Source organism: Prionailurus viverrinus, chromosome A2 (genome assembly GCF_022837055.1).
Source record: "Prionailurus viverrinus isolate Anna chromosome A2, UM_Priviv_1.0, whole genome shotgun sequence".
NCBI lineage: Eukaryota > Metazoa > Chordata > Mammalia > Carnivora > Felidae > Prionailurus > Prionailurus viverrinus.
In genome coordinates this window covers 42760306-42788081 of record NC_062562.1, presented here as the reverse complement: position 1 = coordinate 42788081, position 27776 = coordinate 42760306, and the positions used below count along the sequence as shown (strand labels likewise).

Genomic DNA, 27776 nt, shown 5'->3' with positions numbered 1-27776 from the left:
ACCTAAAGACGTTGCTTCTACTATTGTCTCTTTCTCCTAACCAGCTGGATAACTCATTTACAATCACACTGAGTGCCAGTTTCCTCTTATGAAAATGGAGGTTTGAGCTAGAGAATACCTTTATATTTCTTCCAGCTCTAATATTCTAACATTGTTCAATTCAACCCAGTGTACAATTACAAAGCAAATATTGCCCTTCACCACCTGACTGTTTATCAGCATTCTGTAATGAAGTCAGAGCCCAGGAGATATTTCCTTTGGCAATATTTTATAAAAATAGGTTAAATAGCTATTATTTATATATCAGTTGTCATTTGTAAAAGTTCCATCCATAGAGGTTTAGATTACCTGAGGAAGGAAAGTACTCTAGCTCAGTGAGAATAATCCAGATCAGAGGATGCTGGTTATTTACTCACAGCAAAATGGCCTAGAAATATTCAATAAGTAAAATTTATGCTGGTCACTGACACGCAAAATAGCCATAGGAATTATTTCTAGTTTCCTAGAATCCTAAAGATTGCTTGAGGCAAAATAAAGGAGGCCAATATATAAACTTAAAAGAATTTCCAGAAGCTCTAAAGAAATTTCAAAAATGCATCACCAGCACTTTGTTTTAGATGAAAATTTTAGGCCATGCAATCTTTTAAATATTACTTTGACCTAGAAAACCAGGTGTATTGGTTCATGACAGGACTGCTAAGTTACTGTTGCATTATTACTGAACATACTCTGTCCTCTTTAGACCATGTGTGTTTCCTTTTTCTCTGGTGGAGTTTCTCAATGTAAAAGTATCAAATTTGAACACTTCAACAAAAGAATATGCATAGGTTCCCCGTCCCTTTCTTGCAATTCCAGAATCTATCTTTTCTAAATCTCTGAAAATTAAAATATCCTTGTAAAGTAGATGGCAAAATTTGCTGGGTGGCAAAACTGGTCTTAAATTAATGTGAGGTTTTTTAGTCTGTTTTATCCAACTTACCATGTGTATTTACATGTTTTGCTGCTAAACCAGAAATGCTGGTTGACTGAGCCATTGTCCACCAGAGGTGTCGTCTAAATACATATGAAATTGTACCACAGTGTCTTTTAAACACTAAAATAGGGATCAGAAAACCAGATATTGCTGACAAAATTTGATCCCCTGTTTCTGTAAATAAAGTTTCACTGGAACCCAACATGACTGCTTATTTATGTACTGTGTATGGCTGTTTTTGGGCTACAAAGCCAGAGTTGAATACTTATAGCAGATGAGACCATATGACCCTCAAAACTTAAAATATTTATTATCTGGTCCTTTAGACATTTAGCTCCTGGAAATTCTTTCATTCATCCCTACTCTAATATATTCTAAACTCTAAAATAAATTTGGCTGTAAAGATTTCAGGTAAAAAAGATTGTGGAACTGTTTTTATGTAACCCTATGTATACACTCAGCAAAAATATCTTGTTAAGTTTAGCAGGACAAAAAGGGTACTGTATTTGTAAGTAGCTTCAGCCAGGGAGTGTCCTGCCTTAAATCAACCTCTTTAAGGGGCACCTGGGTGGCTCAGTAAGTTAAGCATGCAACTTTGGCTTAGGTCATGATCTCACAGTTCATGAATTTGAGCCCCGTGTCAGGTCCTGCGCTGTCAGTGAGAAGCCTGCTTTGGATCCTCAGCCTCCCTCTCTCTCTGCCCCTCCCCTGCTTGTACTCTCTCTATCATAAATAAATACACTTTAAAAATTTTAAAAAATACTGACCTCTTTGTACCATGTATTTTTGACCAGTATCTAACCCCAGAAGGCAGCTAAGAGAAGAATTCTGAAGCAAGTGCCGTGACTGTGAGGTCATACCTAATATTAATTATTCTTAACCCAGACAGCACAAAACAGTATCTTTGTATGGTTCAGAATAATTGTACTTTTAGAAATAGAAAGCTGCCATCAATCTATCCCTTGGCTATGAAACTATTCATTAGTCTAGGAATTGGATAAGATTGCCAATAAATCAGGAATTATCAAAAAATTCAAGCATTGGCTAAACCGCAAGCAGCCAGGAAATTTGGTAGGGGGGGGTGCTGTTGTCATGTGCAGCTGTGATACTCCAGCAGACATGGGAGACAATGGGATTTATCAAAAGAGAGAAATTCTTTTTCTTTTAGAAAAGAGTTTTCCAACTTCTGTTTGCACTGGGAACTAGGGACAGGAGCTTAAATAAAAAGGCAGGTGGATGTGCATGCGTAGCTCTGCAACAAGCCTTTGAAAGGGGCTCATACAGGATTCTAGTTGGTACTCACCAACCATACTTACAAACTTCACAAAATGCCTAAGATGACCCAATACATTACATTGAAGGACAAGAGGAAAACATAGGAAGTTATTCTTGTCTAACTACCAGTCTGATGCTCTTTAATAATAGATTTATCTAGGTGACACCAGTTTGGATGATAGAGAATTGTTCATTAATACATACTCTTTATAGAAATCCTCAGGTTAATTACAAATTATACCTATTTCTTACCTCTTTTGGACTATGTGAAATGATTTTCTCAGTTTGATAGGGAAAAAAATGTAACTACTGCTACCACTAAATGGCTTGGTGATTGCTCTAAATACAGGGAAACAGAATGGCCCATGCAGAAATATTACTTAAAATATTGGCCAACTTCTCTCTCTAATTGTGTCTTACTTATGTTGCTTTAGCAGGAATGGAAACCATTGTTGAAAGTGCATTAGTCCTAATGGGTTTTATTCTTCCTCTACTTACAACAACATTGCTTTGACATTTAAGAATTTTGTAGCAGAGATCAAGATCCATTTTCAGATTGCATGTTCATCATCAGAACAAATGTGCTCGGCACTAATTGCCTTTTTGTTTTTAATTGACCAGTTAATTAACTGCAACAGATAAATTAAAAATCCCAAATCCATTTTCTTCAGGTAGCTCCACTGTTGTATTTTAGCATGATAAAATTCTGTGGATGGACAGAAGAAAAGATGCTTAACAATTTTTACAATAGATTTCCAACCTCAGCATTCATGGAGTTATTTACTATCAAACTGAATCAATAATAAATTAAAAAATGAAATATTTATGATCTGAAAAAATCTGGCTTTGTCTAGGAAACCCCAACTGCCATTAAGTCAGGCAAAGTAGCAAGATAAATTGCACCATCACATTCTTTGTTTTCAGAATATAATGCTATCACTTATGATAATTGTTATGCCAGCTCTCAAAATAGGCAGTCATAATAGATGATAGATTAGTAGAAAGATATAACACAGCGTGTTTAATGCAATCATAGAAGAAGTATTACTTCTTTTCTTAGAGGAGGCATGATTACATGTTAAGTTGTTAACAGCACGAAATAAATGCAAATATGTTTGTTATGAAAATAGTTAGAATAATTTCTACATTGTTTTCTTTTTCTTAGAGCAACCAAGCTGTAGAGCTCAGTCTTCAATATAGTTTATCCCATATGCCTCTGCTTAGGTAGCGGAGTCTTGCTGAACGAGATCAGTATGGGTGTACCTGGGTGGCTCAGTCGGCTGAGTAGCCAACTCTTGATTTCAGCTCAGGTCATGATCTCATGGTTCATGGGGTCAAGCCCCACATGAGGCTCTGTGGTGGCAGCATAGAGCATGTTTGGGATTTTCTTCCCCCCGCCCTCTCTCTCAAAATAAATAAATAAACATTAAAAAAGAAAAGAAAAGAAAGAAATCGGTATGGAGAAACTTATTTTCCAACTGCGAAAAAAATCATTCATCCAATGAGTTGCAGAATTTAAAGCAAATATATAGATAATATGGGCACAGTTCTTTGCTTTCATAGGGAAGGGCACTGAGGCCTAGAACATGTAAATATTTATCCCAGTTCAGTTTATAATCTAGAGTAGACCTGGGACTTGTGGGCAGAAGCCTGACAGAGGGTTCACCTTACTATTTTTCCCTCTTGATCTGTGCCATGGGACTTGCCACCCAAGTATATCTTCTGCTTCTATGAGCCCATTTTCCCAAATACAAAATGCAGATAGCTATACCTCATAGGAATGTTCTCAGTATTTACATTAATCAGAATAAGATAATGCAGAATGGGTGATACTAGTTTAGAGGATTTGTAATGTCCACTCTCCACTCCTAAAAGGGCGACAAGAAATATTTGTTCAGCCAAATCTTAAGTTTATTAGACTTACTGCAGAAAAGAATATAACTTGACATAGTCTTAGCACTACCTCGGAAGGGGAAGTAATGGATGATATATATAAGATTTTATGGCCTGAGCTGAGTGATTTTAAGATTGTTCTTGCAAGACGAGAACCTGAGTAGGACTGGGCACAGTTTATGGAATAATAGCTTTAGATTGATGGGCACCATGAGGTGAGACTCTTGATGTGGGTCTTGAAATGTAAGTTTTATCCTGAGGAAGCAAATATCTCCTGAAGCAAATAACTAAATGATTTTTTTTCTTTCAGTATCATTTAACACAGGAATAGGAATATGCCCGTTTTAGTTCTCAGTATAATAGAACGGATGGACTGCTAACCAACCGCGAAAACAGAAGTCAGGAAACTTTTCCTTAAAGGATCAGATAGTAAATACTTTGAGTTTTTCACATCATTTGGCCTTTGTCACCACAATTTAAACTGGACTGCTGTGGCATAAAAGCAGCCAGAGACAAGACAGTAACAAATGGAGTGTCTGTGTTCTAATAAAACTTTATTTACCAAAAAACAATCAAGGATAGGGTTTAGTTCAAGGCTGCAGTTTACCAATCCCTGGCTTAAGAATGACATAGAGAGGAGCTGATGGGGATAGCAAGCATATCAGATAATACATTTCAGAAATATCTGGATTACAAAGAACAAAGTATATGCATTTATTCCATTACTGTTAATCCAGGTATTTTTTGAACTTTGTGACTGTAAGATGATATATATGATTTGACATATATTATATATGATATATATATATATATATATATATATATATATATATAGCTAAATAGCAAGGAGCTGATTATTTTTCTTTTCACATTTTTGCCTCTTCATATATTACAAATTAGCCACAAAAAAAAAAAACCCACAAACAAGAATATTTATAGCAAGATCCTATGGAAACAAATATATGTATGAAGTATTTTTGTGTTGTTTTGTCTTTGAGGATAATATCAATAGACTTATCTCGGGAGCAGTATTATAGCAGCAGAGAAAAAAGAAACCCTTTGATTTCTTTCTATGCTCAATGAAAACTAGTCAGAATATGCGAATTTTTTAAAATTGTTTTATGCTTTGCTACATTTTTCACATTAAAGAAAAACAAAAAAACAAACACATAAGTATAGGCCAAAAAATAATCTAAATCTAGCAAAATTGTATTAATAAAAATACATATTAAATCTTACACTTACGTTTAAAAAATTGATCTACTTATTTAGAACTGGAGTAGGGTATAGAAAGTGACTTTATATCAATCCATGGTTAAAAAAGAACACAACACACACACATGGGATGATTCTAGGCCAACATTCAAGACCTGCCTATTTTTTACATAGTGGCCAAAAATCAGATATAACCAAGACTGCATTAATAAAAGCATAGTGGTCAAAACAAGGGAGGTGTTATTTCTGTCTTAACCTATACTTATGTAACCACATAGAGGGACTGTATTCTCTTCTAAACATCATGGTTTAAGAGGAATTTTGACAGATTGAAACTCCCTCCTGGGGAGCAGGGCGAGGATGATGAAGTGCCTGGGAGCTTATGAGGGTCAGGAGAAAGAAATGAGTGTGTTTAGCCTGGAGAAGAGACGATTTAGCTGGCAGAGGAGAGCCATCTTCAAAAATGTGAAGGGCTGTCTTGTGGAAGAAGGATTAGACTTATTATTTGTGTCTCAGGAGAGCAGAACTGTGACCAAAGGGTAGACATTTCAGGGCAGCAAATTTCAGCTTAATATCAGCCCAGAGTATTTTAACAAGTAGAATTGTTTAGCCAGTGGTTAAGTATACTGGCTGTGAAACCTAGGCAGCCTGGGTTTCTATCACACAACCTACAGATGTTTAATAGCTTTGTGACTTTAGAGGAAGTAAAATGGCCTCTCTGAGCCTGAGTTTCACGATAATTGTAATGGAGAGAGGAGTATCTACTGCTTGGGGTTTATGTGAGTATTCCATGAAATTGTTCCTACATAGAGTAAAAGTGAAATGGTTTCTCCTTGAGATACCAAGTTCTTTATCATTACGAGTATATGAGATGATATACTTTTCTGGGTATTATAGAGGGCACTTCTGCATCAAGGAGAAGGTTAAACTAGATGGCCTCTTAAGCCCTTCTACACTTGTAGGTGTTTTATTCTATATAAAAGCAGGAAGCCAGAAATCCCCTGGACCAGGAGTCATTAAGCAGTGGTCCAAAAGTGGGATTTTTCATAGCAGAGTGTTTAAACATTGGGAAACCCATATAAAAATGAACATTTGGGCTTACCTTTAACTCTTTTTCTAATGTTTTTATTTATTTTTGAGAGAGAGAGAGAAAGAGAGAGAGAGAGAGAGAGAGAGAGAGAGAAATGGAGACACAGAATCCGAAGCAGGCTCCAGGCTCAGAGGTGTCAGCACACAGCCTGATAATGTGGGGCCTGAACTCATCAACTGCAAGATCATGACTTGAGCTGAAGTTGGATGCTCAACTGACTGAGCCACACAGGCGCCCCTGCACTTCTCTTGAAATATCTAAAGATTTTGCATCACTGGGCCCATATTTCCACACAATAACAACACAACAAAAAATAACAACACAACAAAAAAGCATGAGCAATGACAACCAGTCTCGGGGGTGCCTGGGTGGCTCAGTCGGTTAAACGTCCAACTTCAGCTCAGGTCATTATCTCTCAGTCTGTGAGTTCGAGCCCTGCGTCGGGCTCTGTGCTGACAGCTCAGAGCCTGGAGCCTGTTTTAGCTTCTGTGTCTCCCTCTCTCTCTGATGCTCCCCCACTCATGCTCTGTCTCTGTCTCAAAAATAAATAAATGCTAATTAAAAAACAACAACAACAACAACCAGTCTCAGGAATGTGTGGCTCTTTTCTACTGTGTGCCTTAGTCTGGAGGACCTCAACTGTCTAACACTGAGTCCATCTCACTCTTTCATACCACCTGCTTGGTTTCTGCCATCTCTGCCTGATACCAGCTGGACAAGATACCTGGAAGCAGAGTCTGTTTGGATTGTATGACAGCATGGAAAAATAGAAGGAGGAGGAGCAAGAATGAGATACCTGGGGGCTGACTGAAAGAAGAAGAGCACAAGAAGAACAGTAATATGACTATTCTGAATACGGACCAGGTCCCAGGCTCTATGCCAAGGACTGTACATGCACCATCTCACCTAATTTTCACAGCATCCTATGCAGTAGGTACCATGACTGCTCTCATCATACAGGTGAGGGAACTAGAGCTGGGAGGGGTAGGGAACTGGACAAAGCACACCCAGTGGCAGAAAAGTCCCTTAGCTGACTAGTATCTGTTCATATCCATAGCTTGTTGCTTTCTACCACAATGGTCAATTTGATAGACTTTACAATTTTGCCCAAAGCTGGCTCTGAGAGATTCAGTTCAAATTTCTTAGCATTAAAAAAAGAAAGATCTTTCCATATTAAAGTTGTAAATGGATGATTCCGCCTTCAGTGTGAATAATTTGACCTGTTATAAAGCTATATGGTGCTGGGCAAGGGTTTACAGTGTGTGCTTTTCAGGCTTAAAAAAAAAAAGCAGCATGCAGTCAGATATGCAAAACACTACGTTAAATGAGGTAAACAAATTGCTTTCCTGCAGGATTTTCCAATGTCTCTTCTACTTGGAAGTATAACGTAACATTGGAAGAGAAAGGTATAGAATGTAGCATTTCTCAGACTTCTATGATCTTGGGATCCTGTTTTCTGCAGTGCGTTTTCTAGGGTGAATGCTCCATAAAAACACTTGGGGAAAACCTGATCCAGACAAAAGAGCCCAGGACCAGAAATGCTAAGGTCTCTGAGTCCCACCTCTGCCAATAGCTAATGATATAATGTAAGTCTTGCAACCTCTATTCTTAGGTTGCTTACGGTAAATATTGGGACAGTAGTTATCTGTCCTACTGGCTGCTCCTACTTTTGTAGGGATCAACTAAATAAAAGATTTGAAAGAAATATCTAAGTTGGAGAAAGCCCAAGATATACATAAGGGATTAAATTACTAAAGTGTCTCTCTCCTGCATAACTGATCAGGAAAATTGGCTGAATTCTAACCCCTTTCATGCCAATCAGTGATTTTCTGACCACATTTAATAGTGTACCTTCTTTTTTTAATGCCTAGGTGTGTGAATTTTCTGACCTTCCTGGAAAAGAATTGTGAAAATAAAATCTATATATTCATATCATTATGAATACATTAAGACTATGCAGTTACAGGCTCTCTGCTGAGAAAGAACACACTTTCTTCCAAGGCTATACATTATGGGAGAAAGGGTAAAAAAAAAATAGTGAACACTCACAGCAGGATGTACACTGATTCCATTCTGTTCCTTTTGGCTAAGGTTCATGGTCCCCGGCCCCTGGACAATTGGACCTTTTGCCTTCTCTTCCATCAACCTGTCCCCTGATATGTGCTCCCATTGGCAGTCCTGACCTCATGGAAATGGGAGTCGCCTCAGGAGGAAAATGCAGTTGCCTGTCAACATTGTTATTACAAAAGTCTGGGAAATTCCTCTGCTACTGAGTGGCTAGAATTTTGAAAATAATAAAAATAAAAAGGAAAGAAGGAAAAAAATGATTCATTTGGGAACAGGGAATGCCATTATACCTGTCTCTTAAACGCCCCATTCCTTGGTGTTTTGGAGTTACAGAAATGCTGATCAGGATCTCTTGTTGAAGGTGTGTTATTCCTGTTAAATACATGGGCCCTGAGAGGAGAGTCTGTGGCAAGAGGCATGGGGACTGACTTCATTCCCAGGCCTAGGCACATTCTATCTCCTTTGGAGATAGCCCCTGAAAGCTAAATAAATGTATCTGTGGACCTGATGAGACACTTTCCCAACGGCAGGGTGTTAAGATATTATCACAGAATCCCCCCACTTCGCATCTGCTTCTTGCCCTCTTGCTAAGAAGACTTAACTGTCTTCTACTATTTAAAAAAAAATGTTTATTTATTTTTGAGAAAGGGAGAGACTGAGGGCAAGCAGGGGAGGGGCAGAGAGAGAGGGAGGCACAGAATCTGAAGCAGACTCCAGGCTCTGAGCTGTCAGCATGGAGTCCAACATGGGGCTCAAACTCATGAACTATGAGATCATGACTTGAGCTGAAATTGGATGCTTAACCGACTGAGCCACCCAGGCATCTCCCTTCTCATATTTAAAACACCTGTTTTTATAAATTGTACCTACTTTTGTTAACTGATTTATAGTGTGAAAGGTACTTTCTTAAATAAAATGTCTCCTTTTGATTTCTTAAATATACCAGGAAAAAGAAAGTGAGGCTTAGAAAGATTAATGAGCTTTCCTAGAACCGCACAGGAAGGAGTGTCCATACTCTTTTAAAAACATTGGTTTGTATTTTGCACCTTACAAATTTGGGTGATTTGAGACAACACTGTGATCCTAATTTGCATTCAGACCTAGGTGAGCCTTGTGAGGTGTTAACAGTGGGGAGGAAGTAAAAAGATGATGTGAAAACCATACTCAGAGGAAAGGAGAAGTGCCCTGTGCAGAACATTCCCAAGGGTAGGCTGGCCCAGAAAAAATGAAGGACCAGGAATCCAAAGGGCTCAAAGAGAGTCCACCACTTCCTGTAATCAGCAACATAATTTCAGTAAATTCGGTGACATTTTGGGTCTCAGAATTCTAAACCGAGATGGGAGAGCAGGCAATTCAACAGATAACTAGGAGGGAAACTTCCAAATAATGTAACACTACTTCAAGTGTTAGGTCAAAAGCATATAGATAGTATGTACCTGAGCTAGAGCTTGTACCCAGATCTTTTTTTTAATGTTTACTATTTTGAGAGAGAGAGAGAGAGAGAGAGAGAGAGAGAGAGAGAGAGAGAGAATGAGCAGAGCCGAGAGAGGAAAGAGAGAATCTCAAGCAGGCTCAGCGCAGAGCCTGATGAGGGGTTCAATCTCACAGACCATGAGATTATGACTGAGCCAAAATTAGGAGTCAGAGGCTTAACCGACTGAGCCACCCAGGTGCCCTTTTTGATTTAAAGACAAGGGCCCTTTTCATATTGTACACAGGAAGCACAGGATTGTGGTCAGCTATCTGGATATATGTGTTTGGAATTACTCTGAAAAGAATACAAATTGGCTTCTAGCATAGGAGGCAGGGTGAATGTGAAGGTAGTTTGGGGAAAAAGTTCTAAGGAAGGAAGGGCTAAGGAGACTAAGGGCAGAGTGTTGCTCTCCAAAATGACATTGGTTCTGTCAGATAATCCATGTCTCAAGGGAAATGAGAAGAAAAATAGTCATTGATTCAGTGGTTCTGTGGACTCTACAAGAGATAACAGTGGTAGGAAAGAGTCCATTCTTTGTAGCCAAGCTGCTAATTTGAGTCCAGCCTCTGTCTCTCACAAGGAGAAGACGTCATACAGGTTATTTAACGCTTTTGTGCTTTAGTTTCCTTATCAGTAAAATGAGGATAATAATAATCATAGCATCTTTCTAGGTTTAAGGTGAGGATATGTTAATTGATATAAACTGCTTAGAACACTATCTCATATGAAGTCAGGACTCAATAAATAATAGCTGCTATTATTATTGTCATCATTATTATCATTACTAGGTACAAAAATAAAAAAAAATTAAAAGATCATATCATTTTCAAGGATTCTCCTGTCTTTGATTATGTTGGTCCATCTTCCAAGAATTCTCTTATTTTAGCATTCTGCCAAGATTCAATGACCTTTATTCCATGAAGATTTGTATTATACCTTCATTAAGAAATGCTTTTGCTTTCCTTGCAACTCCTAATGGATTTATCTTTAATGAAGGAATGGATAAAATATTTAAATATGGCTGCTTTTTTCACGATATATTTTGTATCATCTATTTTTCAGGGTTGTGTTTGTGTGCGTGTGTGTGTGTGTGTGTGTGTGTGTGTGCCCTTGTACACAGGAGGGGTTAAGTTACAATAATTCACTGAGTAAATGGGTGATTTGTTGGTACTTTTGAGTGACTTAAATGTATTTCAGGGTGTTATGGGAAAAGCCATCCACAAGCAATAATTTTGAGTGCCACTGTTCTCTTTGTTATCTTGATGGAATTTAGTACAATCTCCTTGAAGGGTGATGCACTAGACCTTTTAAATAAAGGGGATGAAGAGAAGTAAGTACGCTTAACCTGGACTACCTGCCTTCAAGAGATTGAACTGTGGAGAATGAGAAAATAAGAGAAGGAAGAACTCTTTTTGCACTACAGTGACTCAAGGCAAGAATTATATCACCCATGCACCTCTTCACATCTTTTGTACCCATGTGTCTGGTGTGGCATCAATGGGACAAGTCACTCTCTACATCTCCAGAAGAAGTGCATAACTTCTAGGAAAAGGCAACACCTTCAGATTCTGCATCTGGATCTCCAGTAGCTTAAACCTGCCCTCCCAAATACCAAATGGTACCCAGGCACAAGACATTTTTGGCCTACTGGTTGCCAGCAGATTTTAAAAGTTTGAAAATGTATTGATCATGATGCAAGACGTTATTCAGAGGTTTCAGCCTCAAAGACATACAAGCACAGTTGCATATTTCACAAGTTTCAGGCCCAATCTGATTGTCAATTCCCAGAATACACTAGTTTTTCAGTGGATGTACATATATAAATAAACTAAGTGTATACAGAAAAGCACGTATATCTTTTCTTTCCAAATTGCCTTCCTTCACTCTACCTGATATAAACTCCCTGATGTCCTGGCCAGAGTAGTATTTTTGGCACAATATTGTTCCTGATTTCTCTATTGCCTCCTGGGGACCTGCCTTTCAAACATCTAATGTGAATATTCTCATGAATGCCAATGATATACAGCTACATTTTTCCTTCAAACTTTTCATCCCCCAGGCACTCTGAGTACTCTGTGACTACTTCCAAGATATCCATAAGTAGATGAATAGCAATTACTTGTAATAGAGGGTAGAAAAGGCAAGGGCATTTTTATTGGTTCTGGGAAGATTTAACTACATTGATACAGCATTTACTGAAAATCCCCATCACCCTCAGAGGATGATGAATGGCCACCTCCATCTCAGCTCTGCCCCGGGAGATTCCTGGGTACAAAGTGCCCTGAGGTCTTCCTTCCCACACAGAAATTTGTCTCCATTCATTCTCACATGTTAACTTCACTTGAGTTTAGTGAGCAGTGAACACTTTATTCACTCCCAATTCAAATCAAAATAAAGGTTTAATTTGCTTCCCTGTCTTCTGGGCCTAATTTCCCTTCAATGAACACTCATACTCCCATTAGCTCAAGGAGAAAAACCCCCTAAGTAGCCTTTGATTAGACTCTGAAGGACTAACTGTTCATGTGGAAGCTTGCACACAGCTCCCACCAGCATTAACAAGAAACTCCTTTTGTGGATGTACCACATATCCCAGGGCAGAACAGACTATGAGACATGACCAGCAGGCTTTATGTGACCAGTGGCCCATAATTCACAGTTCACCTACTTCTGAGTTCAAGTGTTGAATTTCTAGGATACATATCAGTCCTCCATCTCCCCAGTAGACCTACCATTTGCAGGTAGAATTCCAAGACATCAACTCTTGCTAAGTGTCAATAACTTTTATCACACAAGAGATATCAGAGCAGGCTTGAGCAGAACTTGGTTTTATGGAACATCTCCAGGGTCTGCTTCTTATGTTAATGGGTCAGTCTCCCAGATGAGAAAAACAAAAACAAAAACAAAAAGAAAACAAAACAAAACAACAGTTCTCAGTTCTTGCTGTTCTTTATATTCTATGACTTCCACTTATTATTTATATTCAAAGAATCTCTAGAGACAAAGCAAAAAAAGAAGTTCCACCTTAACAAAGAAAGGACTTACTCTCCCCAAATCTAAATTGAATTCCACTTGTCACGGTTGTTATAAACCAACTTAGAGTAAGATGACGAGTTGTATGTTGGCACAGAGGTAGAGCCTTACCTGTATATGTGTGTATCTTTTCATGCAGGTGGATTAATTTATTTATCAGACATTATTTTCTTCTTTTGAGTTCCCCCCCAAAGTAGACTGTGAATTAAGGAGATGAATTCAAGAAGTTGAGTTGGGAGGCAATCCCGAGAAACACCAGATGGGAAGTGATTATTCAGACAGAGTATGAAGATAAACGTTTGTTATCAGGCCTGTTATCAGTGTGCTCAACTGAACCTCAGTCTTTCCGGGAAACACTGGGTACAAAACAAAGTGCGGTTATCCCAACTGAGGGGCATAGAAGATGGGTATTTATTTATAGTTTCCCCATCCATTATTGATTGAGTGTTGCTTCTGGAAGCATTAACTCTCAGGCAATTCTACTTTGTCTTGCATGGAGGAAAGCATGTTTCCCACGTGAGAAAATAGTCAGAGATAGTTAGGTTTCCACAGTAGTAGCTTCTCTTCAGGGTTGTACTGGTGCATTGTGGGGGTGGATACTGGGGTGGGAGATTCATTCAGCAAATGGACAGCATCTGCTACAATTATTAAATCTTTGCCATCTATTAGACATAGGATTAGACATTAACCTTAAAACACAGTCAGTGCCTTTTATAAAGACTAGACTTCAAAAAGGATTTTTATTACGAGAATATCAAGGTTATTGCTATTAATCAATCTTCTTCTTTTGCAATTGGCTTTTTCATTAAGTAAAGAGAAGATAGAGAAGACAGGACTTTTAAAAGATAAATCACACTAAATATTAAGATTTGGCCTTTCAAACCAATTTTCAAACTCAAATATTAAGGAAACATATCTATGTCTATCTAGACATATATGTATGCATATATTCAAAAGGATTTAGTAGTTAACAAGGGTAATGATGAAAAGTTAAAAAAGAAGACAAGATATTTTATACAAATAAACAGTGCCTCATATTAAGAATTTCCAAAAGCATGACCTGGGATTTTCAATCAATAACTACTGATAAATACACAGAAACTCATATCTAAAACCAATTCATGTACCCTTAACATTCAAGTTATAGCATAGATGCCTCCAGCAGTTCTCATGTAGAAAGTGTTATATGTACCAACACTGATTCTGCAAACTTGATGGAGTTAAGACAAATTTATTTGTATAGCATTTTGAATATTAGAATGCATTTCACATTCATGTTTACTTAAAATTCACAAATACATGTGAGAAAGGTATTATTTATATTTTAGGGAAAAAAAACCCTAAGAGATGAGAGTGAAAAATAACGTGACTTGCTTTATGTCACAAAACTAGGGAATGGTGAAGTCAAAAATCAGCCCCAATCTTCTAACTTGTGTCTACATGCACAAAGACAGTGCATCCATAGGCACTATTTCACTTGGAACTTTTGGTCAGACCAACAGGACCAAATTTCTTGAGTTGCGTGTGAATGGAGTGTTTCCTGGGATGCAATATGTTGAGTTCTATAATCAGGATCATCCCAGGAAAATGGGGAGAAGTGAGACCTCTAAGTGGCCCTTAATATGCAAATAATTTTAAAAGCACATGCTGAAGTGTTTGGCACTTGTACTGTTCAGAACATGTTCTCCAGAGTCACAGTTCTATAATAGCACCCTTCGGGTCCTTTAAGACTGATAATATTTTATAACTCTCCTTTTCAAATGAATCAATTTTTCCGTAAATGATTTCCAAGAATGGCATTAGCTATGTTAGCATTCTAATATCCTTCCTAGAATGTATTTTTACTCCTTTTTCACTTATATCCATTTACATAAATATGAGAGAAACCATACAAATAAAAGAAGGCATATACCTAGTTGTTCCAATATTGAAACGAAGATTAGATAAGAAATGAAAAAAAAAACCTACCTATCCAAAATGGCTTCATAGAACTTAATAGTACGCAGAAAGCTTGAATTATTAGAAGTCCAATATCTTTCAATTTATAATTTGAATACATTTGGGTTGCTAAAGGGACAATCAGAAGTTCTAAAGATATCATTTGATCAAAAACTTCAGAAACAAACAGCTCCCACAATATTGCTGTGTAATAGTGTATATATCTATAGAAAGCTGTTAACATTCAACAGGAAAAAAAATAGGTCAGTAGCTAGTGACTTTATCTTCTCCAAACCAGCATAGCTGAATTCCTTACTTTTAAACTCAGTGATTCCATCCTTGAGGCTTCTATAGGACAATCACTTATATATATATATATATATATATATATATATATATATATATATATATATATACCTACGTTTTGCTATAGGTACTATCTCTAATTTTCTGTGTGTCTTTGAGAACATACTTTGCTTGTTTGCATGCCAGTTGTTTACCTGATAAATCATGGAGCAGGGAGGAAATTGAATAGATTGAATTAGAGAAGTTGACCTGATGACAAGGATCATGATAGTTGGCCCTAGGTTAATGGAGGATCACAAGGTGGGTGGGCCCACTCAGTATCTTAGACACACAGGTCCTCCTGTTCACTTCAAGGTATTATCATGTGGGCATGAGTGTAACAAAGTAAGCATTATGTAACAGAATATCAAAAACACAAAGTTATGGTGCCTAAATAATGTTGGCACCTGTGGTATGAAAAAATACTCTGATGTGAGAGAAAGAAAGATAGCAATTTCAAAATGATGAGGTAATTGATGCAGATATTGACTGTATCTCTATAATTCAACCAATAATAAATTCATTAAACCATTTCAAGGTAAAATCTAACACTAGCTAGAGGGAAGGCAATTACATAAGTCTTGCTGGCACATACTTAATTTAGAATGTTTCTTGTAGACAGTGCTTCCCTGCTATAAAACTTTTGAACCGCTAGGCCCAGGAGTGGTTACTCACTCAATTTAAAAAATAAATAGCCTTTGCTACCACTCTCAATTTTTTTTCTTGAACAATATATGTTATATGTATATTCACATAAATTGAATGGCTATATCAAATATGGAAGTTTCATATACTGAAAATATCAGTTCAACAATTGCTTTAGCTTAATGGAAGGCCTTAAAAAATTCTGGGAAAACAGAAAAGATCTTCTCTTTATAAGTTAAGTTGTCTTACCCAGTGGGCAGGAATTTAACAAAAAAAAATACATTTAATGCTGAGAATACTTTATATCAAATAAACAGATTAAAAAGTAAAAAAAAAATTAATCATTGTATTCCTTTCATATACAAGACATGAAACTAATCTATTGGCTTCACAAATTTTCTCTGGTTGTGTCAGCCTAATCTAATAATTGGCTCTAGTTGAATCTTACGATTATAAGAAAATAATCAGACAGGTCTATATGCTTACATATATTTCTGACAGTAGATATCAATACAGATACATTTGACTTGAAATGTTTAAAACTCAAAGATTTTCTATAACTGAAAATAGATTTGGCTTATGACATACAAAGTATCAATCTTATGGAGTTTTCTTCCTTGTATCCTTATATAATATTATTATTGGAGTTTTCCTCCTTGTATCCTTATATAATAATATTATTGGTACATAATAAGAAACATTTCTATGAAGTTCCAATTTAATTAATAAATTATTTATTATAATTGACAGATAAATTGTGTTTTTGTGCTTGTATAATTATTATCAAACTGTGCTAGGGCACGTCCTTTATTTTTTTTAAGTTTATTTATTTATTTTGAGAGACAGTGCTTGAGCAGGAGAGGGGAAGAGAGAGGGAGAGAGAAGATCCCAAGTAGGCTCCTCACCATCAGTGCAGACCCAGACGTGGTGCTCAAACTCACCAACCATGAGACCATGACCTGAGCCGAAACCAAGAGTGGGACACTTAAGTAACTGAGCCACCCAGGCGCCCCTAGGGTATGTCTTTTAGGCAACCATGTTTCCACATCTCTTAGTCGAGGAAAACAGGCATTTTTAACTTTTCTATTATATGTGCAAATAAATAAATAAGTACTTTTACAAAAGTATGTATAAAATATATACGGTACATATAAAACTTAGGAAATGTATCTACTCATATAATTCATATAGCATATATAGAATATTATTATAACAGCTATATATTGATTATATATTACATATTTCTATATTGTATATAGCCTATATTATTGTATGTATGCATAGATATATAGATACAAATATATACAGCATTTAGAATGGTTAAGCCATCAGGGTTGTGTTGACAACCTATCAGACTATTAGGAAATAAGAGGATTCAGGACTAATGAGAAAAGTACTTTCTCCAAATGGCTTTCCTTCTATCCTTCCTTTGGTCGTGTGGGAAGTTCCGAGCTGGTGTTAGCAGGAGAAGGCATGTGGAAGACACACAAGAAGAACCACTAAATGTAAAGGTTATGCAATCTTTGTGAAAGCTTTTTTCATTTTTTTTGGGGGGGGGCTTTACCCAGGGTATTATTTTAAGTCCCTAAAATGTGATATCTGCAAGCAAAAAAACTAATTTAACAAATATTGATTGATGACCTGCTAAGTGCTCTTCATGTTAGTGATTAAAAAAAAATAAATAAACAAGGCAAACATGGCCCCTGCCCTCTTGGAGCTGTTATTCTAAAGACGGTGTTAGCAGAGACAAAAAGAAAATAGCCAGAATCACAATAAATAAAGATTGCATTAAGTACTAAGAAGGCAGTAAATGGGGGCATCTGGGTGGCTCAGCTGGTTAAGCATCTGACTCTTGAGTTCAGTTTAGATCATGATTTCACAGTTTGTGAGACTGATGCTCACGTTAGGGTCTGTGCTGATGTACAGAGCCTGTGTGGGATTTTATCTCTCCTTCTTTCTCTGCCCCTCCCCTGTTTGTCCTCTCTCTCTTTTTCAAAATAAATAAATAAACATTAAAAAATGGAAGTAAGTGGAATAATAAGACAGTGACCTGGGGTATAACGAGGTGGGGAGTCATTGCTCTCTTTTAAATAAGCTGATTAGGGAAGATCAAATCTCTGAAAATCCTTCCACCTAAATATACTGCTAAAATATTGCCTTACTGTTTGCTAAGACGAAGGTGAGGAATGAGCCTGAAGACCAGATTTACCTTAACCAGAATTATGAGAATTATTTTAATAAGCATCTATAGTCAGTACATACTCATATCCATGTATACTTTTTTTAATACATCAAGTACTGATTAACTTTCTTTTCAGTTCTTTACATTGCAGAACAGGAAATGGAGGCTCAGAATGTCTGTAAGCAAAATAAGTTAATAAAATCTGAACCTTCTCCAAACAGTTCTCAATTTAAATATTTGGACAAATGTACAGGAAGACAAAAATACTCTGAGGAACATAATATGCATTTAGAAGATTGTTAGATCTTGGCAAACTCCTATAATTCTAGAGTTTTTGGTATATAGCTAATGGTATAAGGAAACTTACAATTTTGAAAAATGCTAAGAAACACAGAAGCAAACTAAATGAAAACTACAGTCCCCAAAAGGCAGAACACACGTAGCACGCCATAATAACATGGTGTTGGCTTCTGTCTTAAATCTTTCTCCTAAGATGACACTATGTGAGGGTGTTGGGACTGGTCAAGTAACCATTAGGATATATTTTCACCACTTTGATTAGATTAAGTGAAAAAGTAGCCTTTGATTTACAGAAATTCACATCACATTCAACTCCTACTTGAAACACTTCTGGTCCTTAGAGCAACACTGGAACTTGATGCATCGTGCTGACACTATGACTTATTTTTTAATATTTGTAAAGGGCAATAAGTGAGAATGAGTTCTTATATCATTTTACAAGCTGGATGGCTGGTTAGTAGTCATTTTTATTCTGACCTGGCTTGAACTTGCACAATACTCACATCGCCCCTGGCATTTGACTGTGTGCAGATTACATTTTGTTTCTCTCTCCAGAAATTGGACACTGCCTGGGAAATCAGAAATTTCCTAGAAAGCCATATTGCACACCTATTGATTTAAGAGGCTGACATGAGCTACTTCCTTGTATCCCAAATTCCATTTTCAAACCTTGCTTGTATATGTGATAATTTATTCAAGAGCCAGTTCTAAATATTAGTGCTCTGAAACTCTGGGTCTGTGTCTCAATCTTTGAATAGACACTGGATCAACCATTTGATAATTAAAAAAAATAAGATATATTAATAACTAATTATGGGTGAGGCAGAGTAGCAAAAATTTACATAACTAAAATTAAAATATTTTAATTGGTTATTTATATTTCAGAGACACATCTGAGGTGTTACACACTTAAAACACTAACTTACATTTCTTAATTCCCATCTTCCCTAATGTTGCAGGTAAAGGAAAATGAATTTGGGATTATTTGTTTGTTTGTTTGTTTGTTTGCTTATTGAGAGACAGAGAGAGTGAGGGGCAGAGAGACAGAGACAGGAAGAGAGACAGAAGCAGGGCTCACCCAAAGTGGGGCTCATGTTGACCCAAAGCAAGGCTCATGCTCACCAGATGTGGGGCTCAAACTCACAAATCATGAGATCATGACCTGAGCTGAAGTCAGATGCTTACCTAACTGAGCCATCCATGGCCCCTCATTCATTTATTCTTGTAACACACACACACACACACACACACACACACACACACACACACACACACCACAACAAAAGAAAACAAAAAAACCCCACAGCAAACAGTATTGGGTATGATTCTCCAAGACTTTAAAGAAACTTACATGTCATTTTAATAAACTCTGACAAATGCAGTGACATAAATAGGGCTGGCATTTGGTAAAAATCCTGTGAAAGTACCTTTCTTCATCTAAGGGGAATCAGAAAAACATCCTGGAGGAAGTAACTGAGATGTGAAGAATGAGCAGAAGGGAAACCTAGTGATGGTGTTGGGGAGTGAGAAGGAGAATAATGTTCTGATCAGAGGGAAATATATGTGTAGAAGATGAAAGTAAAAGATAACTTGGCTGATAGAACAAACTAAGTGAGGTTCACTATGGCTAGAGCATGAAAGAAGAGGGTAGGAGAAGGGTGAGGTGTTTTGAGGCGACAGAAGAGATGAAGATCATGTAACAACCTAGAAAGAGAATGGCCGTACTCACTGGAGGAAGGCTAGCAGCATTGTCATAATTAAGAGTTTATCAACCTGAAAAATAATGATAACTTGTTATGGCTAATCCAGAGTTGTGTGGAGGAAAAAGAACTGTCCTGCCCATTTGAGACTGTGTAGCAACACTCTGGCATCCACACACCAGAGGCCAGAAGCACATTTCTCCAGTTATCATAATCAATATCTTGACATTGTCAAATCTAAGGAACAAAATCACCACTGGTCCAAAAGCACATTAAGAGGATTATACAACATGATCAACTGAGATTTATCCCAGGAATGCAAAGATGGTTCAACATAAGAAAATCAGTGAAATACACCACAGAGACTTAAAGAATAAAAACCATGATTATTTTAATGGTGCATGAAAAAGGATTTGACAAGGGGTGTCTGGGTGGCTCAGCTGATAAAGCACATGGCTCTTGATTTCAGTTCAGGTCATGATCTCACGGTTCCTGGGATCAAGCCCCATGCCTGGCTACGCACTGACAGTGCTGAGCCTGCTTGGGATTCCCTCTTTATTTCTCTCTCTCTCTCTCCCTCTCTCTCTCTTTCTCTCTCTCTCAAAATAAATAAACATTTTTTAAAAGGATATGACAAAATCTAACACCCATTCATGATAAAAACATTCAGAAAACTAGGAATTTTTCTTTTTAACTTTCTCAAGATGATAAAAAGAATTTAAGAAAAACCTACAGCTAATATTATACTTAATAGTGAAAGACTGAAAATGTTCCAACAGGATCAGAAATAAGACATGCATGTCTTCCTTCACAATTGCTATTCAATATTGTACTGGAAAGTTCTTTAGGTAAGAAAACAAAAGAAACAAATCCAGGAGAAAAACAAAACCATCCCTTTTGCAGATGGCATGATCTTATATTAAGAAACAAAACAGATGAACACAGGTGAAAGGGAGAAAAGGAGAGAGGGAAGCAAACCATAAAAGACTCTTAACTAGAGAGAACAAAATGAGGGTTGTTGGAGGGCAGGTAAGCAGGGGATGGGCTAAAAGGGATAGGCATTAAGGAAAGCACTTGTGACGAGCACTGAGTGTTAAATGTAAGTGATGAATCACTCAATTCTATTTCTGAAATCAATATTACTTTATATGTTAACTAACTGAAATTTAAATTAAAACTTGAAACAATAAATAAATATTTTAAAAGTTAAACCAAGAAAATCCCAAAAAATCTTCAAAAAAGCTAATAAACAAATTCAGCCAAGTTTCAGGGTACAAGATCAATACATAAAAAATATGTAGTGTCCTATGCACCAATGAACAATCTAAGATGTAAATTAAGAAAACTATTCCATTTACAACATCATTCAAAAGAAGAAAATACCCGTGAATAAATGTAACCAAATAGGCACAAGACTTGTACACAGAGAACTAAAAAAACCTGCCAAAATAAATTAAAGAAAACCAACCTAAATAAAAAAAATTCCCACGTTCATGGATGGGAAAACTTAATATTGTTAATTTGTCAATGTCAACTACTTAATGTGATCTACGGATTCAAAGCAATACTTATCAAAATTCTAATGGCGTCTTTTGTAGCAGTGGGGATTTTCATACATTGCTGATAGAAATGGAAAATGGAAAAACTACTTTGGAAAATGTTTCTTAAGTTAAAAATGCATATAATCCTTTAATTACAGTCTTAGGTATTATCAAAGGCAAATGAAAATATTTATCTACTGAAATAATTTCTCAAAAAAGTTAATAGCAACTTTATTCATAGTAGCTCTAAACTGGAAGCAACCCAGATATCTATCAGTAGGTGAAAGGGTAAACAACTAATAGTATATTCACATAATGGAATACTGCTGAGCAATAAAAAGGAACAAAGATAGTAATACAGGCAATTACTTAAAGGAATCTCAAAAATATTATGCTAAGCTTTTTCCACACTACGCAGAAAGGGGTCCATATGGTGTTGCTCTGAGTTCCTATTGTAGTTTAAAGGGAAACTTTCATAGTGTCTGGTGCCCTTGATGTCCTGCAAGTGAATGAAGACAATGTCCTCAAATTCCTTGCAGCAGGAATCCACTTAGGTGGCACCAACCTTGACTTCCAAATGGAACAGTACATCTACGAAAGTAAATGTGACGGTATGTACATCATAAATCTCAAGAGAACCCGGGAGAAGCTTCTGATGGCAGCTCAGGCCACTGTTGCCATTGAAAACCTGGCTGATGTCAGCATCACATCATCCAGGAATAGTGGCCAGCTAGCTGTGCTGGAGTGAGCTGCTGCCACTGGAGCTTACCTGTTGCTGGCTCCTTCACTCCTGGAGCCTTTACTAACCAGTTCTAGGCAGCCTTCTGGGAGCCGAGACTTCTGGTGGTTACTGATCCTAGGGCTGACCACCAGCCTCTCTTATGTTAATCTGCCTAAAATTTCTCTGCATAACACAGATTTTTCCTTTGGGCTATGTGGACACTGCCATCCCTTGCAACAACAAGGGAGCTCACTCAGTGGGTCTGATGTGGTGGATGGTGGTCCGTGAAGTTCTGCACAAGTGTGGTACCATTTCCCGTGAACACCCATGGGAGGTCCTGTCTGATCTCGACTTCTATAGAAATCCAGAAGAGATGGAAAAGGAAAAGCAGGCTGTGCTGATAAGGCTGTGATCAAGGAGGGATTTCAGGGAAAAGGGACTGCTCCAGTTCCCAAGTTAATTGCTGCTCAACCTAAAGCCCCAGACTGGTCTGAAGGCATGCATATGCCCTCTGTGCCTATTCAGCAGTTCCACACTGAAGAATGACCCACAGCTCCCACTGCTCAGGCCACCGAATAGGTAGGAACAACCACTGACTGGTCTTGCACTGCTTTTCCACAAAGAGCAAAGGCAAACCAAATGGAAATAGTTTCCGAAAATTGAAAAAAAAATATGCTGAGCTAAATGTCAAGCATAAAAGAGTACCATACTATACAAAGCTCTGGAGTCCGAAAACAAAACAAAACAAAACAAAACAAAACAAAACAAACAAAACTAATCTACAGTAATCAAAGTCTGATAAGTGGTTTTGGGTATGAGATGTGGTAGAATTAATTCTGGAAAAAAAAATCAAGAAAGAACTTTGGTCCATGATAGAAATAATCTATATCCTGATGGAGGCAGATAGTTACAGGGGCATATACATTTTTCAAACTCAAATTTAAAATATGTATGTACATTGTATGTGAATTATACCTCAATAAAGTTGATCAAAAGCATATTCTGGAGAGAAGATGGAGTGAAAGAAATGTACAAATGAAGGGTAAGAAGATAAAGAGAAAAATATATTTATCTAATGCTTGACTTTTGTGTGTTTATGTACATTAGCAATTCTCTTTTAGGCATATTGTTGGCTTTTTTTCTTTTTCTTTTTCTTTTTTTTTTGTTTGCTATTAGTCTAATTTACTCTGTTCTATTCACACTCCCTTTCAATGTTCCTCAGCACCTGGTAATGACACCTCACTTTAGCCATTTGTCAGAACTTTTAAGAAATAATAAAAATACCTAAATATGTATAATTGCAATCATGGAGTTTTTAACTTGAAAGTGTTCTAAGAGTTGAGCTGCACCAAGTAGGCATTCTCCTTGGATTTTACAATTTCCTATCTCTCTTGCACACACATGCGCGTGCGCGCGCACACACACACACACACACACACACACACACACACTTTTCTAATGTTAATATTTCTCTTTCTCTATGTGACTAGACATTAATGTTCTAAGGGCTAAAATCAGACCATCAACGGATAAATAAAATGACAGTCATGTTATGATCTATATCTACACACTTAGAACTGAAATCATCACTTTACTAACAGCTTAGCTTAAAAATGTGTATTACAATGATGTGGAAGAGGGAATCTGAAAGAGCCTGTTACACACTCTCCAACAGCCCCCTCTTTCACTTCTGCCACACTGACTTCTTTTCAAAATCATTCCCTAAGTGGGTGGAAACATTTGAAATGGATCAGTGAAATTTACCCTTTATGTATGATCCTATAAAACAGTAGCCACTCACCATTCTCACCTTATAAATTTATGGATCAGAGATTACATTTGTAAATAAAAGAAAACAGGGAAAGAGAAATGACATTTTCTACAGAGGAATTGGAAAGCAGCCATCTTATTAACACGAAGGTCGTTGGTCTGGCAGAAAACCTTAATAACACAAATGCTAAACGTAACTCTCAGATGTCACTTGGAGTTGCCAAAATCATTTCCATTAAATTATGAATTAGAGAGACCTGACTGTATGAAAGACAAAGTGGCCAGTACTTGAACTGAGGAAAACAACATGAATTGGATTGGTTTGGGAAATAAATAAATATTCAGCCTTTCAGCAATTATGCTACCTATATTGACCACCTGTCCACCAACCATAACCTCAAAAAGAGAACAGAATAATAAATGAGAAAGAGTTGGAAAAATTAAGGACAAGAAGTCATTTATCTACAAGGGCTTATTTTCTGCATTTGTGAAAGCAAGACTTTACGGTCCCTGATCTCCTGGTTTTGGTCTTGGTTGACTTGACACCCAATTTTTGACCACACCTGATTTTTCTTCACTGAAACCTCTATCAAATAAATATTGAATTATCTCAAGAATAGCCTGCTCAATACATTTTTTAAAACGTTTACTTATTTTTAGGAGGGAATTTTATTTCAAATGAAATTACATGTTCTCCATTCTTCTTCTTTTTTATTGACATGACTATTCCATTAATCATACAAGTCAAGTATTTAGGAGTAACTCAAAGCCCCAAGCTTTCCCTCCCACACCCACAAATTTAGTTAGCTATTAAGTCTTCTAGATTTAACTTCTATTCTACCAAAGTCTTATTTTGACCCTTAGAATCACGTCTAAGTTGATAACTGAGGTGCAAAAGACTTCCTTCATATTCTGGCATTTAACAATAAAGATAATATTAATGGATTAACAATTAGTATTTAGCAAACATTACTGTGTGCCTGGAGCAGTGTCAATAATTAGCTGTGCCACATATGGATTATATCACTTAATCCTCCTGAAAACATGGGATATACATTTGCTTATATTGGCTTTTCTCAACCACAGACTCTGACACTAGGACTTGCTTATCTGGGATGTGATTATAGGAAGCACAGGTGAGATTCTGGGAAATGCAAGACAGAGACTGAAGAAAACCTCATAACATGTCACACTGTTCCTCTGCAGACACTGTAAGGAACCACACAGTGTGCACTTCAGTATTGTTCTATGAAGGGATGGAAAAGGTGGCGTATTATTGACCTATTCCTTTACTTCATCTGAGAATATTAAATCCCTGGCACTTCTGGTCATCACTTCCAGTTTGCCTTCTGTGTTGAAGAGCAAACTCCTGGAGGCTCTCAGACAAGGAAGCAGGGGTAACACAGGAACTTGAAGAAGGGAAGCTTTGGTTTCTCCAATGGGATCTGTGGGTGACCTTAGAGGCATACTGACAGGACATGGATTAGTCTCCTACAGTACTAATTAATGTCCCAAAGTTCCTAATGTGGAAATCGATACAGCACCTTAGACAGGCAAACTAACTTGACCAAGGACACAATGCAAGTTGTGTAGCCATAGTACACCAACAGGAAGTAGAGTCCAGGGCCTGAAACTTTGACCATTGGGCCACATTGCACCTCCGCCTCTTAACTGTCAGCCATATTGCAGTTCCACGGACAGACTTGTTATTTCTGATCTTTGCTTTTAATCGTCCTTATCTCTCTGGCTACTATGTTCTTCTGTCCTTGCTAATCTTGTAAACACCAAATAGTATTCCAAACCTTGATCAGAAATCCTTTCTTTTTATTTTTAAAATTTATTTATATCCTTATCCAAGTAACACACACAGATATAAGAAGCCAAAAGTGCTATGGGGCGCCTGGGTGGCGCAGTCGGTTGAGCGTCCGACTTCAGCCAGGTCACGATCTCGCGGTCCGTGAGTTCGAGCCCCGCGTCAGGCTCTGGGCTGATGGCTCGGAGCCTGGAGCCTGTTTCCGATTCTGTGTCTCCCTCTCTCTCTGCCCCTCCCCGGTTCATGCTCTGTCTCTCTCTGTCCCAAAAATAAATAAATGTTGAAAAAAAAAATTTAAAAAAAAAAAAAAGAAGCCAAAAGTGCTAGAAGTCTGAGCATAATAACAACAAGGAACACAGATCTCCCTCGTCTGTACAAGTATCTACTTTCACTCTTAAAACTCTTTCCACAGGAATTTACCTATCTTTAAATAATATGCATGTTATGACAACAACTTGATTCCTAAGACAGCATCCTCCATTGACCTACAGTTATGACAGGTGACAATACGACTCTCCTACATCCCTATTGCCCACCCCCTCATCCCACCACCAAGGTTCCCAAGCATAATCCTATCTCAGTTTTTCTTTAACTCCATATTCAGTGTTCAAGCGGTTATGACTACGCAAATACTGTCTACAGCAGATCCAAATAACATGATCATGTTTTCTTCTCTTTTTTGTTTTTTTTTAACAATTCTGTTTCTTTAAGAGTTAATAATTTCTTAACAGCTTTATTTCCTTTGATGTTTTCACATGTATGAATGAATCTTCCTTGCTTTTCAAGAGGTCTGTAAAACCCTTTCGTTACAATGTCTTCCTGGTGCATCCTGTCAAATCCAGTCCACTCTGTTCACTTCCCTAGAGCTATTCCTTTGAAGTCCTTCATATGTTGCTCCAAGATGCATTTGCTCTTCTCCAGGCTTGTGGAAGTGCTGTTATTCATCTCTCTTATTGGTTCTCCTGTTTCTTAGGCTCCATGACTTTGACTTCCTTTGTTTATTCCTGAGTATTTGGAGCATTGCATCCAAGGTCTGATTACAGGGAGTAAATTTGAAATTAGAGTATGGAAAAGTTTTCATTTTACCTTCTTATTTATTTTATTAAAAAAATTTTTTAATGTTTACTCATTTCTGAGAGACATAGAGAGACAGAGCGTGAATGGGGGAAGGGCAGAGAAGGAGGGAGACACAGAATCCGAAGCAGGATCCAGGCTCAGAGCTGTCAGCACAGAGCCCGACATGGGGCTCAAACTCACGAACTGTGAAATCATGACCTGAGCTGAAATCAGACCCCCAACCAAGCAAGCCACCCAGGCGCCCCAATGCATTTTACCTTCTTATTTGCTTAGGATATTCGTTCTATTCCTATTGTGCCAAGAATTGGCTCTGCATTCATTGTGTTGGATATGGGAGTCCTTTGAATCCTAAGACCTATACTTTTTTTACAATTGGGCTATTTTTGTCATGATATGTTTTATATTCTTTCCCCCTCTACTTTTTTTTCTTTTATCTTGTCTATTTTTTAGAAATTCCCGAGGATGTTGAACTTCATACATTAATTATTTAACTTTCTTATTTATTGCACTTACCAACTTATTTTTATTTCTAGTTTCCTTTCTGGATAATTCCCTCAACTTTAATATTACAACTCTGTGCTGAATGTAGTTTTGTGTTGTTGTCATTTTTGTTATTTAGCTATCATCATTTAAACTTCTAAAACTTATTTGTAATTCTTGTAGTGTTGGTGTCTTTTTATTTAACTTCCTTTCCTTGGATGAAAAAGCTTTTATCATCTTTGATTTT

General features: G+C 37.2%; 1 pseudogene; it reads left to right on the top strand.

Annotated features, from left to right (window-relative positions):
- The first annotated feature begins 5716 nt into the window (after positions 1-5716).
- LOC125153217 (40S ribosomal protein SA-like) overlaps positions 5717-27776 on the top strand; it is a 30069-nt pseudogene continuing 8009 nt past the window's right edge.